We start from the raw sequence: 18,780 nt of genomic DNA on the forward strand, positions 1-18,780 counted from the left end.
TAGAATATTTCACTGTCACTGACAGCATTTTCAACAAAGGAAAGGAAGAGAGACTTTTCTACATTTTGGACATGTAGAAAACTCTTATCTTCCTTAGTTGAAAAATGATGTCAGTGACAGTGAAATATTCAAATGTTTTGTACACCTATATATTTGTAAAGTTTTGTGTTTCCTGTGCCAGTTTGGACACTTTCCCATTAAGGTAAGCCTGCTATCCTCTCAAAAAATCCTACCATAAAATACAAACAAGGATATGCATGCAAACTACTATCATAACGCTAAACTACTATCAAACGACTATTAGATACTGAAGTAGACGTCCTATCTATATGGACCAACTGTAGCCAATTTTTTGTTAAAATACCCCTGCCGCAGCAAACCTGCCGATTAAGCGAATTTCCATTTGTCTCAATTCATTTTCAACTAAACCTCTTTAAATAACATTAGGTTTAATGAGTACCTAGGTTTGCTGCAACAAGGAAACTAATAAAGTGTATTTTTTTGTAAAATATCAATAGCTTAATATAAAATAAATAAATTTGCCAAGTTTGATCAAAATATATCCATAAACAAGCAAACTACAACATCTCTTAATACGTGAGGGCTGTTTTTTGTGAACAAAACTCCTCTGTTATTTCTGGATCGATTTTAACGTTTGAGGTGTCAAATAATTTGTCTCAATTGGTAGTTTTTCATAAAGGTTTTAAAATTTAAAAACTCTTACCCTTAAGGGCACGAGACGCTCTCAAAGGTCGCACTTTCCCCATAAGAATTACATTAAAATCAAATTTAAAAACAAAAACAGCTGTATATAAAAAGAAACTCACCAGCTTTTTGGGAGTAAATATTGATGTTTGTAATATTTAGGAGGTTATAGACGAATCTAAACAGTCAATCAGTTTTGTTGGAAGAACAGACAATTTCTTGAGTTTAAAGGAGGAATATTGAAAACAGGAGGATGAGACAATTATTAGGAAATCTTATACGTATGAGAAGAGTAGAGGAGAGGCCTGGCGGGCCTGGTGTCACAGTAAGGAATCCAGGTACACAATCACTTGGGGAGATAAATCATTTTTGCCAGTTATGCGAAGCAACTTAATGGAAGTAAAAAAAACCATGAAGAAAATGGACACATCATGTTGTCACAGTTGTAAAGTAAACCTACCTAAAGTCAGATCAAATAAATACATGCAAGAAATTTTTACTGGTAATAGTTTTAAGTTGGGAAACATTTGTAGAAAACACTAAAAAATAAGGTCAAGTCCAAAGAATTCTAAAATATTTTTACAAGAAGCGCTTATTATTTCAAAGCGCTATTAAATAGAATGAGTATTTCAATTAGTTACATAGCCTAAGTATTTAGTCGGGTCTTTTAAACTCATCGAAAATTATAACCGTTATTAATGTAGTTTTAAAATAACTTCTGTATGATACCGGTACTTGAAAATTGCTCGATTTCGAGCAACAGGTACAGCTCGGCCAAAACTTCTGTGCGCGTGGACGGGTCGCTACTAGCCGAACTAAAACATTCGGGCACCGGCTATTGGCAGTGCTGGGGGTAGTGGTGAGTGAGTAGCAAGACACAAATGTTTTCACAAAAGTACCCCCGCCAACCCCCTCGCCAAGACTCAACCAGATCTGGTCGCGCGCACAGAAACTTTGGCCGACCTGTACACTAGTTTTACAATATTCTCCATAAGAATACTGTAGTATGGGAATTTTACATTTAATTTTTTTTTTATTTTCTCTGTTACCAATAACCGTACAAAAACACTTTGATATACCAAATTATTTGATTTTTTTTAGCTCTTTAAAAAGGTCTAGAGAGAAATTAGGAAATTTTGTGTTTTGAGGGAAAAAAATGAGAAAAACCATTTTTTACCCCATAAAACCCCCCGTAAAACCCCGTTCACATGGTCCGATCAAGCTGGTTCGCAAACTCATTCCAGTTTATCCCGCCTTACACCTTTAAACCAAATTTCATCAAAATCGGACAAAAATTACTCAAGTTATCGCGTTCACGGACGTATACACGTGAAAAAAGTTTATGGGATGTTATATTCGAAAATGCATATTAACCCAGATATCCGCCATTTTGTTTTTTATACAAAAATATTATTATCTATGAAATTTTATATTCGATGATTATGAAATTTTGTAAAAATGTTAACATACAAGACCTATAATAGAAAAAATAATAAAGTTGTTCCGATTGTAAATTTCAAAATGTATATATATATATATATATATATATATCTATATATATAACGATGTACGGAGGGATAATGCTACTTGATATTTAGATTCAGTGATATCACTACCGGCCGTCCCCCCTCCGCGCCACTTCCGGCGTTCGAGGCCGGGTAGCAGTATCCCTCACTCCGTATTTACTCGAGCCTTACGTCGATTCTACTCCAGTTGATACGGAATACAGGATAGTACTACCTAAAATACGTGTTGCCAACTGTTGAATTAAACCCCACTGTCATCTCACATCTTCTTTATTTACTGTTATTTTATTCTTTAAATTTTTGTATTACCTAAATTACAGACTTACGTTTTGTGAAGTTTTATGTTCATTTATACAATTTCCATTATGTACGGACTTTGTCTCGTTATTATATCTCTCATATGATCTTTGACTATTAATACAATAGTTCTTCTGTATCCCATAGTGAATGATATAACATACGATTTCCCAAAACTTATTATTATTATTAACCAATTGTTTCAATTGTTATAATTTAAAATTCTCATATTGCAACTGGTTAAATGAAATATAAAATTCCAAAGTGCAAATGATAAAAGCCACGTAATTTACCAAATAAAACTAATCTTAGTTTTACATTGCCGTTATTAACTCCGTTTAGTGATTAATTTCGAATGAATGTAGGATAAGTAAATACCCCCGCTGCAGCTAACCTACTGTCTAAGCGAATTTCCATTTGGCTGAATTGCTTTTCAATTGATCTATTTAAATAAAATTAGGTTTAACAAGTACCTAGGTTTGCTGCTACAAGGAAACTAATAAAGTGTGTGTTTTAAGTAAAATAATTATTGCTTAGTATAAAATGAATATATTTGCCAAGTTTGATCAAAAGATATCCATGGGAGATATTAACATGGGATTTTAAATTTAAATTTTTTTTAGTTTTCTCCGTAACCAATAACCGTACAAAAACACTTTGATATACTGAATTGTTTGTTTTTTTAAGCTCCTAAGGAAGGTTTAGAGAAAAATTGGGAAATTTGTGTTTTGAGGGTCAAAAGTGAGAAAAACCAATTTTTACCAGTTTCATCGTAGGTGAACGCATTGCTTAGAATCTGTTTTAAATTACACAAGAAGTGACAATATGTATACATGTACTAGTGGATGATCTGCTAACATTTCGACTGGTTACGTAACACGGTAACACTAAACATTAACGTCAAGTTATTTATAGGCCTACTGTGGATATTTATTCTGTGATTTAACTTTCGGTTTTTGGACGACTTTTTACTCGATGTACAAAAAGTATATGTAACATAGTTACTACTCGGTGTAACATATTATGTTTTCTGAGGTAAATATATTCTTCAATAATTTTATTTAAATGACAAAGTATCCACTATCTCACCAGAACAAGGCAAACAAGATGACATAAACTTGTCAAAAAAGATATTTCACCCGGAGAGTTTGGGAAACTTGAGCGACGGGTCAGTAAGAGGCGTTTCTTGAAGTTTGCTCATATTAATATGCGCTCATTGGGAACTGGTTTTGATGAGATGTGCTCTGTAGTAAAAGACTTTGATTTCGATCTTATAGGTATTTCAGAAACATGGCTATGCCCTCACACTCCCTCAAATACTTACAACATTCCTGGTTATACTTTCCTGAGATCTGACAGAAAAAGTAGTAACTATGCTAAAATAAAAACTGGCGGGGGAGTTGCTATTTATATAAAAGAGAATATAAAATATGTGGTCAATAGTTTGAATAACGTTGATCAGCAACTAGAGCATATCTCTGTCACAGTTCATACCAAAACAAAAAAAACTTGGAATTTGCTTTATGTATAGACCTCCTGATGCAAACTACACCACTATAGAAACATTATTAAATGCTGCATTTATTGACCTTGCAGTTGGGGTCGATAACGTCATCGTGTTAGGAGATACAAACATCGACCTACTCTCCGATCACAGTGATGCAAAATACATGAAACGTCTCTTGCAAAGTACAAATACAGTCCAACTGATAAACGAGCCTACCAGGGTCACTGCCGAGTCATCCACTCTCATAGACCACGTCATCGTCGAAAACACCACAACATTAATTAGGTGTGGAGTAATTGATACCTCAAACATAAGAGACCATAGGGGAGTTAAAATAACTGACCACAAAATGATTCATGGATGTATTGAGTTTGAATTTGATGAAAATAATGCAAATAAAATGGTATCATACTTTTCGAAATTTGATATTGCAAGTGCAGTGAGAGATATGGCGGCAGTGGACTGGGGATGTGCTAAGCAAATTTTAAATGTAAATGCAATAGAAAAATTCATTACCTCAAATATAAAGGCCATTTTTGACAAACACGCTCCTATAGTGCGCAGGCGTGTTACAAAGAAAAAAGCGCCATGGAGAACTACTGACATTAACAAATTATCAAAAATTAAAAATAAGTTAAGACGTAAATATTGGCAAACTAAAGATGGCCGAGAATGGGAACAGTACAAAACTATTAGGAATGAGTTGAATATTTTAGTACACAAAGCAAAAAGGTCTTACTACATGAAAACCCTGAGTAATTCAAAGAAACCTAGTGAATTCTGGTCAGTCATGCGAAGTTGCAATGTAGGTGATGATAGTAGCCCAAACGATTATTCATTTGCAAGTATTAATGAAATTAACAAGCATTTCGTTGACATGGGATCTAACTCAAGCCCGGATCAAAACTTAATTGAATATTACATGACCAATAAATTACACGGCATCAAAGCATTTCAATTTGCTTACGTAACAGAACTAGAGGTCCAAAAAGCAATAAATGAAATAAGCTAAAAAGCAAAGGGAAATGATGGTATAAATATTTTTATGATTAAATCAATGAGTCCGTACTGTCTTTCAGCAATTACTCATTTGATCAACCAGTCACTAGCTACATGATACTTCCCAGATGCCTGGAAAGAAAGTATTGTGAGCCCACTGCTTATAACTAAGCATCCGACGAATGTTAAAGATCTAAGACCTATATCAGTACTGCCAACATTATCAAAGGTTCTAGAGAAAATTGTAGTCAAACAGATTTCAGATTTTATCGAAAAAGAAAGCATTTTACCAAAACAACAATCAGGTTTCAGGAAACAATACAGCACTTGCACTTCGCTTCTAAATTTGTATAGTGATCTCTTAGAAACAAAAGATAATAGTAAATGTAGCTCTTTAATCATGTTAGATTACTCTCAAGCGTTTGATTCATTATCTCATACATTGTTGTTAGCCAAACTACACTATTTCGGATTTAATGACACAGCATTAAAATGGGTCGAATCTTACCTAAAAACAGAACTCAGGTAACAAAAATCATCGGTAAAGTATCATCTCCCCTGTCAAAAGAAAGAGGAATTCCCCAAGGAACATGCTTAGGTCCAATATTCTACAATATATACACTGCTGACATCACAAAAATTGTAAAAACGTGCAATTTACATTTGTATGCTGATGATTGCCAGATAAACCTGTCCTATGGTAAAACATGTTACGCTAAAGCCTTTGATGTCATTAATAATGAGCTGAATGCTATATCTGTCTGGTCAAAGAGCCATGGATTGAAACTGAACAACGATAAATGTTCAGTTCTCCATATTGCACCGCAAGACGTTTTAAACGAAATTAGGCAAGACATGGTCAGTAAAATTAAAATAAATAGGACAGCCAACAATATATGCGAGAAACTAAAAACGCTAGGAGTAATTCTTGACGAAGACCTGACGCTAACTGACCATGTAAACCTCATGTGTCAGTGAGCCCTTGGCCGGCTGCGGGGTCTATATAGATTGAAAGGAATTTTACCTGAGAACGCCAAAATAAAACTAGTAAGGGCCTTGGTATTGTCAGTTTTTGATTATTGTCTTCCAGCATACGGAAATAGCATTACGAAAGGCGACCTAAATAAAATACAACGAATACAAAATGCATCACTTAGATTTATTTATAATTGCACGAGAAGAGATCACATAACCCCTTACAGAAACGCTGCAAACATTATGCAAATTAAAGATAATTGTATATACCTAACCTGCAGCCTGATACGTAAAGCTATAGAGCACGGCCAGCCTGAGTACCTGTGTGAGAAACTTCTCTCTCGCCGGGATGACTCTGTCCGCAGCACGAGACAGGACAAGTTGTTGCACTTTCCTAGAGTCAGGCATGAAGTGGGGAGGCGCGCCTTCTCATACTTCGGCCCTACCATGTATAATGCTCTCCCCGACCAAGTAATAAGAGCCAACTCTTTGAACACTTTTAAAAAAATGTTAAAGGAATATTTGTTTGCTAAAAGTAATTGTCTAAAGTAAATGTATGTTTTTATTGTTAATTGGTCTAGTCCTAGCATTGCAGATTCTGGTTATTTTAAGTAATGTTTGTTATAGATTTTTTTAATATTTTAAGATTGTTTAATAGATTGTTGGTATGGATTGTTTTACATTGTTTTCATAGATTTTTTATATACTGTTTTATAGTTAGTTTTTATGAATAGTTTATTAGTATTAAGGACAAGAGTTGTTTTGAAAAGCAGAAATATTGTATCTGAAAAACGCTTGCTAAATAAAGACATTATTATTATTATTATTATTATTATTTGCTACAGATAAACTTTCATTAAATGTAATAATTTAGCCTAGGGTTTTACGGTTTCATTCAACTTTTTATACTGCTATGACATTTTTTAAGAATCGCTAAGATAATACGGAGTTAGCTCATTTTTTTAATATTCAACAGAAATAGTTAAAAAAATAACACACAAAACATAAAATACACAAACAAATAAAAATCATAAAAATGCATTTTAGATAAATATTTTAGGGGATTAGGTTGAAGCAGCGACTACAAAACTTTAAGAATGTTCCGATATTTGGACTGTTTATAATTTTTCACCACACTATGATTTTTTGGCTTTATTACATACGTTAATTGGTGGCTGAAAATTACGTTTTGCTGGCCATGCCAGCTGTCATCGTAATGTGGGGACCAACCAGGGTTTTACAGCCTGGGGCCGCAAAATCAGCTGTCCGCTTCCTTAGTTAAAACATGAATGCATTTTAAATACACAATCAAAATCCATAGCATTGCTATAGAATTGTATTATTGTCACCGTTGCCTAGCAACTATTTATTTTTATTTTTGCTGATTCCTCAAATTATTTCTTCACATAACCTTAACGTTGTAGTTGTGTTGACTATCAGTGTGCATTATTATAGTGGTGAATAGTGGTAATAGGGTATAGTGGGGTGAAAAATAGCGTTCGTACCACAGACAGAAATGGTTTTGCAGCTCTCGATCGATTTAAGTTTAAAAACCATCTCGAGCCGGCAAAACCTTATTTTCGGCCCTAGGTAAGAAATATACTATTAAAATCCCCTTGTTCGTGACTATATGGATACGTGTGTCTATGTGTTATTACAGTCAAAGTCTATTAATTGTTAATTTAAAAAAATCCCGGGGGAGCCCTCCAGTAGCCCTATTGACGAAGGTCTATCTACGACACTCCTTTACAGTACTAATATAGTACTTTAATGGTATTTTTCAAACAATACCAATGTAGTAAATAGGCAAAAGTATCGATGACTACATTTTTATATTTGTATGATATCCATTTAATAGTATCATATAGTTATGCTTGCTACAGCCTTGAGCTTTATTCTATTCATTTTTGCTTTAAAGCATGCACAAACGATGAGAAATGAAAATTATTGATAAATCACGAGCTCTATTATCTCTCTTGTTTGTAAAAACCCACTAGTATTGTACTTTACAATAGTTTTAGACTATATGTCTGCGAAAGCTTTATTTAAACTACTATCTAAACGAAACTCAAACTACTACCACTATTTTGTTTAATAATTAAAAACAAATGCACAGTGAGGTCTGGATTCAATTCGAGCATGCCAGTAAAATCGGTAGTAAATATTTAAATTTGTTTATTTATTCTTTTTTTTTAATATGACATTCTCAACTAAAACCCCTAAATATGCCGATTCATAATGTTTATTACAACTATGACCAAAAATTTAGACATAAGGTCAACTAAGAAGATAAGCCATTAAGAAGATAGCTCAAGTTAATGGATTTCGAACCAAGACAATAGAGGACATCGCAAGAAAGACGAAAATAAAACTCATTAGACAGAATACACTACACAGCAGAACAACTTTAGAAGAGATAAAAGAGGAAAACACCAGATATGTCACATTTAGCTACACGGGGACTACAACACAAAGGACTGCTATCAGATTCAAGAAATACGGAGTTTCGATAGCCTACAGGACTAAGAACACCATGAGTAAAATACTGCACCCAAAAATAGAAGATTGTAACAGATTCGACGCATCTGGCATCTATAAAATCAATTGTAACGATTGTGATAGCTTCTACATTGGACAGACTGTAAACTTCGTCAAGCACTTCAAAAACCACATATCTGCATGGAGGAACAACAAACCAGAAAGATCAAACGTCGCACAACACCTGTTACAAAATGGACACTCAATAGGAAAAATGGAGGATAATCTATGTATTTTAAAGAATTGTAAGAAGGGATATGTGATGAATGCTTGGGAAGAATTGTATATTTATAAGGAAAAATGTAAAAATTGAAGTACGTTGATTAATGAACAAGTAAATTTCGATTCCAGTTGTACTTATAAAAATGTATTGGCCGGTGTTTCCGGTAGCCAATAGGGTATAAATAGGGACGCCATTCTAGATTCTTGTCATTCGCCTATTGGGTCTGATGATGATTGGAGTGTCCAATCGAAATCGATCACCACTTACCATCTTTTGTATATTTATCGTCTTGTGAGTAACAGTATAAGCGTAAATAAAAAAGCGTGTAAAAGACGTATATTTATTTAATTTCCATAAGGTCAACACAAAGTATTATAATTCACGGGACAATTTTGACAATATACAGGTTTTACTAAAGAACGGATTGTAAAAAAATATTGATCCGTATGTCGAAATGTATGTTTTAGTAGGAGAGGAATCCGATTTTAACATTTTCAAACTTTCGAAAATGTACCGTTTAGGCTGTAGAGTTGAAAACTCGGAGAAACCTAATTATTAATTTTAAAAATCTTTTTGTGGTGAAATATAAATATAATAGTCTCAAACCCTAAACCAAATAATGCTGATTCATAATGGTTATTACAACTATGGTCGATAATGTAGCCATAAGGTCAATAAAAAATATTATGTTGAGCGCGACTATTATGACAATATACAGTTTGTTATTATGTCGAACCCTATTGATCTGTATGTCAAAATGTATGTTTTAGTAAGTGAGGAATCCGATTTTGATATTTTCAAACTTTCGAAAATGTACCGTTTAGGCTGTAGAGTTGAAAACTCGGAGAAACTTAATTATTAATTTTTAAAATCTTTTTATGGTGAAATATAAATAATAGTCTCAAACCCTAAAGCAAATAATGCTGATTCATAATGGTTATTACAACTATGGTCGATAATGTAGCCATAAGGTCAATAAAAAATATTATGTTGAGCGCGACTATTATGACAATATACAGTTTGTTATTATGTCGAACCCTATTGATCTGTATGTCAAAATGTATGTTTTAGTAGGTGAGGAATCCGATTTTAATATTTTTAAACTTTCGAAAATGTACCGTTTAGGCTGTAGAGTTGAAAACTCGGAGAAACTTAATTATTAATATTTAAAAATCTTTTTATGGTGAAATATGAATATAATAGTCTCAAACCCTAAAGCAAATAATGCTGATTCATAATGGTTATTACAACTATGATCGATAATGTAGCCATAAGGTCAATAAAAAATATTATGTTGAGCGCGACTATTATGACAATATACAGTTTGTTATTATGTCGAACCCTATTGATCTGTATGTCAAAATGTATGTTTTAGTATGTGAGGAATCCGATTTTGATATTTTCAAACTCTCGAAAATGTACCGTTTAGGCTGTAGAGTTGAAAACTCGGAGAAACTTAATTATTAATTTTTAAAATCTTTTTGTGGTGAAATATAAATATAATAGTCTCAAACCCTAAAGCAAATAATGCTGATTCATAATGGTTATTACAACTATGATCGATAATGTAGCCATAAGGTCAATAAAAAATATTATGTTGAGCGCGACTATTATGACAATATACAGTTTGTTATTATGTCGAACCCTATTGATCTGTATGTCAAAATGTATGTTTTAGTATGTGAGGAATCCGATTTTGATATTTTCAAACTCTCGAAAATGTACCGTTTAGGCTGTAGAGTTGAAAACTCGGAGAAACTTAATTATTAATTTTTAAAATCTTTTTGTGGTGAAATATAAATATAATAGTCTCAAACCCTAAAGCAAATAATGCTGATTCATAATGGTTATTACAACTATGATCGATAATGTAGCCATAAGGTCAATAAAAAATATTATGTTGAGCGCGACTATTATGACAATATACAGTTTGTTATTATGTCGAACCCTATTGATCTGTATGTCAAAATGTATGTTTTAGTATGTGAGGAATCCGATTTTGATATTTTCAAACTCTCGAAAATGTACCGTTTAGGCTGTAGAGTTGAAAACTCGGAGAAACTTAATTATTAATTTTTAAAATCTTTTTGTGGTGAAATATAAATATAATAGTCTCAAACCCTAAAGCAAATAATGCTGATTCATAATGGTTATTACAACTATGATCGATAATGTAGCCATAAGGTCAATAAAAAATATTATGTTGAGCGCGACTATTATGACAATATACAGTTTGTTATTATGTCGAACCCTATTGATCTGTATGTCAAAATGTATGTTTTAGTATGTGAGGAATCCGATTTTGATATTTTCAAACTCTCGAAAATGTACCGTTTAGGCTGTAGAGTTGAAAACTCGGAGAAACTTAATTATTAATTTTTAAAATCTTTTTGTGGTGAAATATAAATATAATAGTCTCAAACCCTAAAGCAAATAATGCTGATTCATAATGGTTATTACAACTATGATCGATAATGTAGCCATAAGGTCAATAAAAAATATTATGTTGAGCGCGACTATTATGACAATATACAGTTTGTTATTATGTCGAACCCTATTGATCTGTATGTCAAAATGTATGTTTTAGTATGTGAGGAATCCGATTTTGATATTTTCAAACTCTCGAAAATGTACCGTTTAGGCTGTAGAGTTGAAAACTCGGAGAAACTTAATTATTAATTTTTAAAATCTTTTTGTGGTGAAATATAAATATAATAGTCTCAAACCCTAAACCAAATATTATGTATATTATGACAATATACAGTTTGTTATTATGTCGAACCCTATTGATCTGTATGTCAAAATGTCTCGAGTGCATCGCAGGGAAAATCTACGCATACTGTTGCAAAGATATTTTCCTTTAGATATGCCTTAATAAATTAAAATAGGCTCAAAAAAGCACAGAAAATGAATTTAAAATGTTGAAAAACGTACACGTTTCTTATGGGTTGACATGCTGGTGACGATATAACAACGAAATATAAACAGAAAATGAAAACAAATGGAAGAAACTCCAATAACATGTTTTATTCACAGTGTGGTGTGAAAATAGAGATGTCTGTACATTGCATATTTTTGGTCGAGTTTCGACCACTGGACACCCCTAGTAATGATTAAAAAGATTTAAAAAAAACTGCTGATTCAGAACGGTTATTAGTAAAATACAATGCCGCAAATTTGAGCTTACAATAAAAATGGTAGCCGTTCAAAGATTCAAAAAGGCAGATTAAGGACGTTTTTGAATGGCTGCCATTTTTGACTTGGTTGTCCGTTTGAGTTCGGGCTTGCGACATGGCGCTTTATTAAATAATACCTATAATTTTATACCAAACTTGATCCATGCTTCAATTTGAGGATTTTGACTTACTCCTCATGGGCCGCCCTCCTTAAGATGGAAAAATGAAATAATAGCTTGAAAAAGGTAGACATTTATAGTTATAATTGATTTACAAAGTGTCATTCCTTTATTTATAAAGGTCAACAAAATATATTACCTCGTCCTGGGACTTTTCAATCACACTGTGTACATAGATTTACCGTAGGATGTTAAGTGGACAGCATTCAAATACAGTGCTGATAAGAGAACAATTGCCGTTCTTTTATTAATAAGAGGGAAGTTTTCTTAACACCCTTGTATATAGGTAAAACTTTTAGTTGTCCTTTTAAGAGTCTTGTGTTTTACAAAATAGGCATTCTAACACACTTGGAGAATAAATTTCCAAAATAAATCCAATACATTCAAGGGGACTGTCCCCTCAACAGACTTGTGTAATTCTGTGTCCTCACAACATCTTTGTGCAATAGAGTTTCTCCTCTGTAGTTCTTATTCCGTTGCTTATTTAGTACAATCAGCTCGTCATTGGCCCTATCACAACCGGAGCCATCTAGCCTTGATTATAGTATAGCCTCCTTCTTTAGTATAATATCTATACATGTTAATAAGCATATCAATGCACTGGCATAAAGCTTTTCTAAACGTTACAGTCATATAATGTTCTTTGTGATTAGATTGCTTTAAACGCCGTACATAATATTTTGCTGCGGCTCGTTCATCTTGGTTTGTCAGGCCATTTAATGATACTTTCTGTTCAATTAATTTTCCTTATTTCTCTGCTTATTGAGTCGAATCAGCTCATCGATATATTTGTCTTTTGTCGGCTACAGTGTTCGTAACCGACTATGATTTTTCGCTTCTGTTGCCTATACCCCAATGAACATACATAATATAGTCCCGCAAACATGCCCCTGATTTATCGCCTGTCACTCAGGTCGTATGAGTCCTGCAGTTTTCCACTAAATGCCTTTATTAACTTATATTACCTTTTAGCGAATTCCCCATATAGGGAATAAGCAATTACCGTAGGTCTCATGGTAACAACTAAACCAGGGACCGATGTGCTTTTTCGTTTTGAGGTCCCAAGAGGGCAAAAACAACATCCCTTCAAATTCATATAGCGCGATAACTCGAGTAAAAATTATCCAATTATAACGAAATTTGGTACAAACGTTTAAAACTACGTTTATTCAAACGAGATCACGAAGCATCATAATCAGACCATGGAAATGGGGGGTTAGGGGGCGTTTTTGGGGGTAAAAATGAGTTTTCCCCATTGTTGACCCTAAAAACAAATCTTTTAGCAATTTATTTCTAAACCATTTGGTAGAGATTAAAAAATAAATAGTTTAGTATATTGAACCGCTTTTGAACCGGTATGGATCATAAACATAAACAAATTGACGTTGTTGGCCCGAATCCTATACTAATAGCATTGAACATATGATTTGGCAGTTCCATTTAAGCAATGTTAAATAATGTTTACTATCGGGCCGAAAACGTCATTTGTTTATGTTTATGATCCATACTGGTATTTTTCTAGTAATCGTGGTACCTGCATTTGTCTCTCATATTCGTTCCTTAAACTTATGGAATTGTTATTGTAGTTCATGCTGTATATATATTATTTCATTTTGTCAAATTAATCCTAATAAAAAATAATTTAAAGAGGAAAATGTTGTACAGTATACGTATATACAGGGTGAGTTTCTAATGAGTCCCCCCACTTTTTCTACATTTATTAAGAAGTCAACTTCGGGCGACGTGAGATCATTTTAGAGTAGTAAGTACTTCATTTTGACTAGGTGTAAATCTTGGACCGCCATCTTTGACCGCCATCTTGGATCCGCCATATTGGATACACAGTTTTTTTTTATGTAAAGCTAGAGCTGTGACCCATCGTTTCAAACGAGATTGTTACGCTGAATATGGTGCTGCAATCTGTTTTTAAAATTTCTTATAAATTTATTTTTTGCCCATTTTAACATTGTGCATTTACAAACTAAGACCATAATATAAAAATAGTGCTAGATAACGATAAGTATACACCATCAGTCATTGTCTATGAAAGATTTATTTTTATCGGCCGCCATTTTGAAATGACAAAGTTTTTTAAATATGAAGGTGGTGCCGTGACATTTTGAATAACTTTTTATGCTGAACTCAATTGCCTACCTCAATCCGTTTTTACTATTCATATTTTGTTTTTTAATATTGACATTTTAAATAAAATAATTGTAATATTTCATTAAGAAAGCTTGATAACAAAAAACTGATAGCGGCATTGAGTTTAGCATAAAAAAGTTATTCAAAATGGTGGGTCACAACAACGCGTTCATATTTTAAATATTTTTTCTCATTTCAAAATGGCGGATCCAAGCTGATTTAGATATACAATTTAGATATACAAAAATTTAGATATAACGTAAAATGTTCTTCATAAGAATAGCATTGGAAGCCATACACAGCTGATTTCCAGACCAGTATTCAATACACGCAGTTGGTCTACTTCTTAGCCAGTAAACTCTAAAAATACACTGTATACTGTATTAAAACCTGGGGTAACATTATATCATTATCTATAGATAGCCAATTGAGCAATATTGGCTTCGACAACTGGGAAATGGAACCCTAAAACCATAAAATTATACTTAATGTGGCTAATACAACTGTTAATTTTTTATAGTACAGTACTTATTTACTTCCCTTAAGTTTCATCACGTTCGGATGGTCGTTTTGTAACGCATATTCGCATATATAACAAACATTGAATTTCACATATATAGATAACAACAACAAAGGCAAACAGAGCGACTTTTAGACAAAAAGATCCATCTTGGCAAATAAATAATTCGATTCTCAGTTTGCTTGAATATTAAAATAAGCTGTTTTACATTTCAAGCTTTTTAGGGACTTATGTCCCTACATGCTCCTAGTCCATATATTAATTACGTCAGCTGATTCTTTGCGTCAAAATTGTGGGTGACTGGGAAGTCGTAAAATGACGGGAGAAGGCTCAAATTAGAGGTCTCGATCCCGTGACGGCGGGGAAAATAGTAACATTCCAAAAATGTTTACACAAAATTATATACAGTATAGCATAAAATGTTCTCCATAAGAATAGCATTAGAAGTCGCTGATTTATGTTTACCTCAATATACTGCAATTTACAGTATAAAAACTATTGATAACGTTATCTATCTATATAAATAAAATTACAGTTTTGTCTGTACATTGCTTAGAATCATGCGGTATTTATGTTTGTCTGTCCATTCTGTGACTTCGCTTTTCCAATGTGTCACTTTTGGTTTCTACTTACTTACATTTCGACAACGATATCGGTACTACCCCTACTTAGGAAATAAAACTAGAAACGTACAAAACCCCAGATTTGTGCGTTTTTGTCACATTTCCTCCGAATGTTTGCTAGATATATGTACCGATTATCGTTTAGAGATTACGTAATCTTTTAAATAAGAAATGTTTGTTTGGATAAAGGTGGTTTCTTCAAACTGTCATTAATATGTTAACATTAAAAGCTGCTTACAAATAATACTATTAATGGAAAATAGCTTTGATTTTGGAAAACTTAACAAATCCAAAACCAAGGGAGATTAATAACTTCGGTACTGATACCACATCAAGTGAACGATTTTTGAGCAAACCATCATGAATTTTGAAAGCTTTAGGTTGTTAACGTTTCATTGGTTTTTGGCCTGTGTATTTAGGCCTATATATTTGCCAATGGATTAACACCTATTAACACCATTAACACGGATTAACGCCAGTTCGATTACAAGGACAGTTTGAATTGGTCGTAAGTACTATAGTTATTTTCTTAACTGTACACGTTGGTTTTTGGTACTGATAATTTTCCTTAGAACCGGTGATAGAAGCAAGAATCATTTTTACGTACACACACATCACTAAAGTGTAGTTATCGTTAGTGCTGCAACTTATTTCTTATTAAATTTAATTGATGTCTTACAGTATGATATTTGCGTTTTCTGTCTGGTATCCAGAATATTAGTCAATGCTGTGAAAATGATAAAACATCAGTGAACGATTTTTTTTAGCAAACCATCATGAATTTTTAAAGCTTTGCGTTGTTAACGTATCAATGTTTTGTGGACTGAGTATTTATTTACTTATTTATATATTTGCTAACGGATTTATACAAATTTTACTGATTGATCAGGCCTTAATAAGATTATCATAAAATTTGATGACTCTATCAAAACTTTCAAATAATTATTTTGTTTGTAATTTGCTTTGGTTAAATCGTAGCAAATCCCCAAATTCAATTATGTATTTGTGTGTGTATGTATATTGCATTAATGTCCTTATTTCTAAGTGTCTCGTGGAAAAGACAAGAGCAACTTTGTTAATGAAAATTTCAACCCGAATAAAGTGTGCAGTAGTGAGGTTGAGGTAGTATTTTAACTACTTTTAACCAGTGTTGGGCTATGCCTTATATGAAATATGGACTACAAGATTGGGTGACATTTAATTTCGAAACATTCATTTTGGCTCGAAACTGTCAGATATTGTATTTGCAAAGGTTTATATGTCTTCCCATACAGTAATACTTTTGCCAGCATATCTGAAAAAATGCACTCGGCCTGGCGTACACGGTAGATTTTTGATCGGCCGATTAAAAAATCGGCCAAAAATAAATCGCCATTGATTTATGTCTAGGCGCACACGTGGCAATTTTTTAGTCCAGAAATGGATTTTTTGAGTGCGTTGTTTAAGCTATCCTAAAATGGACTTTGTTGAATTAACCTGTGTTTGTACTCTTCTAATTAGAAAAAAAGACAACTTAAATATCGGGTTCATCCGATAGTAAGTCAGAGACTTTTAAATCGACAGTTTTATAAACTACACACTTCACGTGATGACAGTAAAAACTTCTTTACTATAAAATGTCTATTTAATGTTTCAGTTTGTATTATAACAGCTGCGGTTTTTTTAGCAAAGAAAACAACACAACTCACACTGAAGTTCACTGACTCCTGTGGAGAACAACAAGCGACTGGCCGATTTTTTAGTCGACCGTGAGCGCGGACTGATAACAAGAACCTGTACGTTACAGATTTTCGGGCGACAATCGCCTTGCCTACGAATCTGTCGCAAAACCCAGATTTTAAAATCGGCGTAATTCTCGATCGCCTGTGTGCGCGCTTCCATTCAAATACGAGTACATGATGCACAGATCGGCCGATGAAATAGTCGCCTCAAAAGAATCGCTCGTGTGCGCCTAGCCTTATGCAAACAAACTCCTATTCTGAATATAAGAAGGTTCAAACCTACTACAAGATTCCCGTACGTAGGACGGGCACACAGCTAGTTGAAAATAATATCAAAAAAAGCAAACAAAGACGAACAACAAACTGTTTTTTTTTTTACACAAAAGATATGTTCTACTGCACTGAGATATCTACCCTGACACATAGATAATTTAAATTTGATTCCGAGTTTGTTGAAATATTACAATTATTTGTTTTAATTTTGAGCGTTTTAGGGGCTTATGTCGAAGCCATATGTCATTTCATATTAGTTCCACTACATTACGTCATAATTTACGACCTGCTTATGAAGTACACACATCCTTTAATTTTATGAGAATGTTGTATTGAGGCTTTTGACAAGGTAAAAGGCCCTGAACACTCCTACTTAGGCTCTTTAAGACAACAGTTTACCTTTCAAATTGTCCGTAGACGCTAGCTCAGTAGGCCTGGGACCCGTGTTGTCTTACCAGATGGTGTAGAGAACCTGATAGCGTATCAGTCACGCACATTCTCAACAGCTGAGAGAAGCTATTCACAAATTATAGAAAAGGAAGCTTACTCATTGTTGTGGCTTGCCCCTGAACTGGTCAGACAAATATAAGTACGAAGGTAAAGGTAACTAAACCACTATTATTTTAAAAAAGGAAGCTCTTGCTTTAGCATTTGCAGTTTAAAAAATTCAATAACGTTTTTGTAGGGTAAAGCTTATTTTGGCTCTGATTGCAAACTACTTCGTAGTATTTTTGACTAAAAAGGCCGAGCCCGAGTGCAAAGATATGCGTTGTTCTTATAAGGTTATGAATTTAAAATCTATGTTTTTGCCCCTGAGCTGTGATGATAATTAAAAATAAATATTTACTTCTGTCTACAGCTCAAACTGTTGTAACTTGGGTTACGGCCGTTTCGGCATTATAACTCGGATTGAAACGACGTAAATTCAAGTTATGGCCGTAACTCAAGTTACAACAGTTTGACCTGTAGACAAAGGTAAATACCTATTTTTTATTAAGAATTTAACATTGAAATAATGTCTTGTACCTTATTGAACATAACAGACCAGGCCGTATCAAAAATAAAGTGGGTTCCAACAGAAAAATCTAAAAAAGTTTTCTCTATTTTGGCTTGTAAATCTGAAGTAGCTTTTGAGAAATCTTTCGGACCTTGTATTTGTGCAACCATGAAAAAATGATCTGTTAGAGCACGTTTTATATTAGCAGATTTAATGAAGTTATTATTTTTACAGTCGGTGAAAAAATGATCCAGATAGCCTTCTGTATCTTCTGTAACTCTGGTTGGCACATCGATACCACTAATAAAACCCACAAAACCTGAACCATATAAAACATTCACGTAGTGGTGTGAGATATTGTTAGCTTTTTTTGGCA

At 33.4% G+C, this 18,780-nt stretch overlaps 1 pseudogene; it reads right to left on the reverse strand.

Moving 5' to 3' along the window:
* LOC129001931 (heat shock 70 kDa protein-like) overlaps positions 1-18,780 on the reverse strand; it is a 37,169-nt pseudogene that overhangs the window by 3,028 nt on the left and 15,361 nt on the right.

The sequence above is a fragment of the Macrosteles quadrilineatus genome, unplaced genomic scaffold (genome assembly GCF_028750875.1).
Source record: "Macrosteles quadrilineatus isolate MER2022 unplaced genomic scaffold, UCM_ALF_1.0 Scaffold_9__3_contigs__length_116548681, whole genome shotgun sequence".
NCBI lineage: Eukaryota > Metazoa > Arthropoda > Insecta > Hemiptera > Cicadellidae > Macrosteles > Macrosteles quadrilineatus.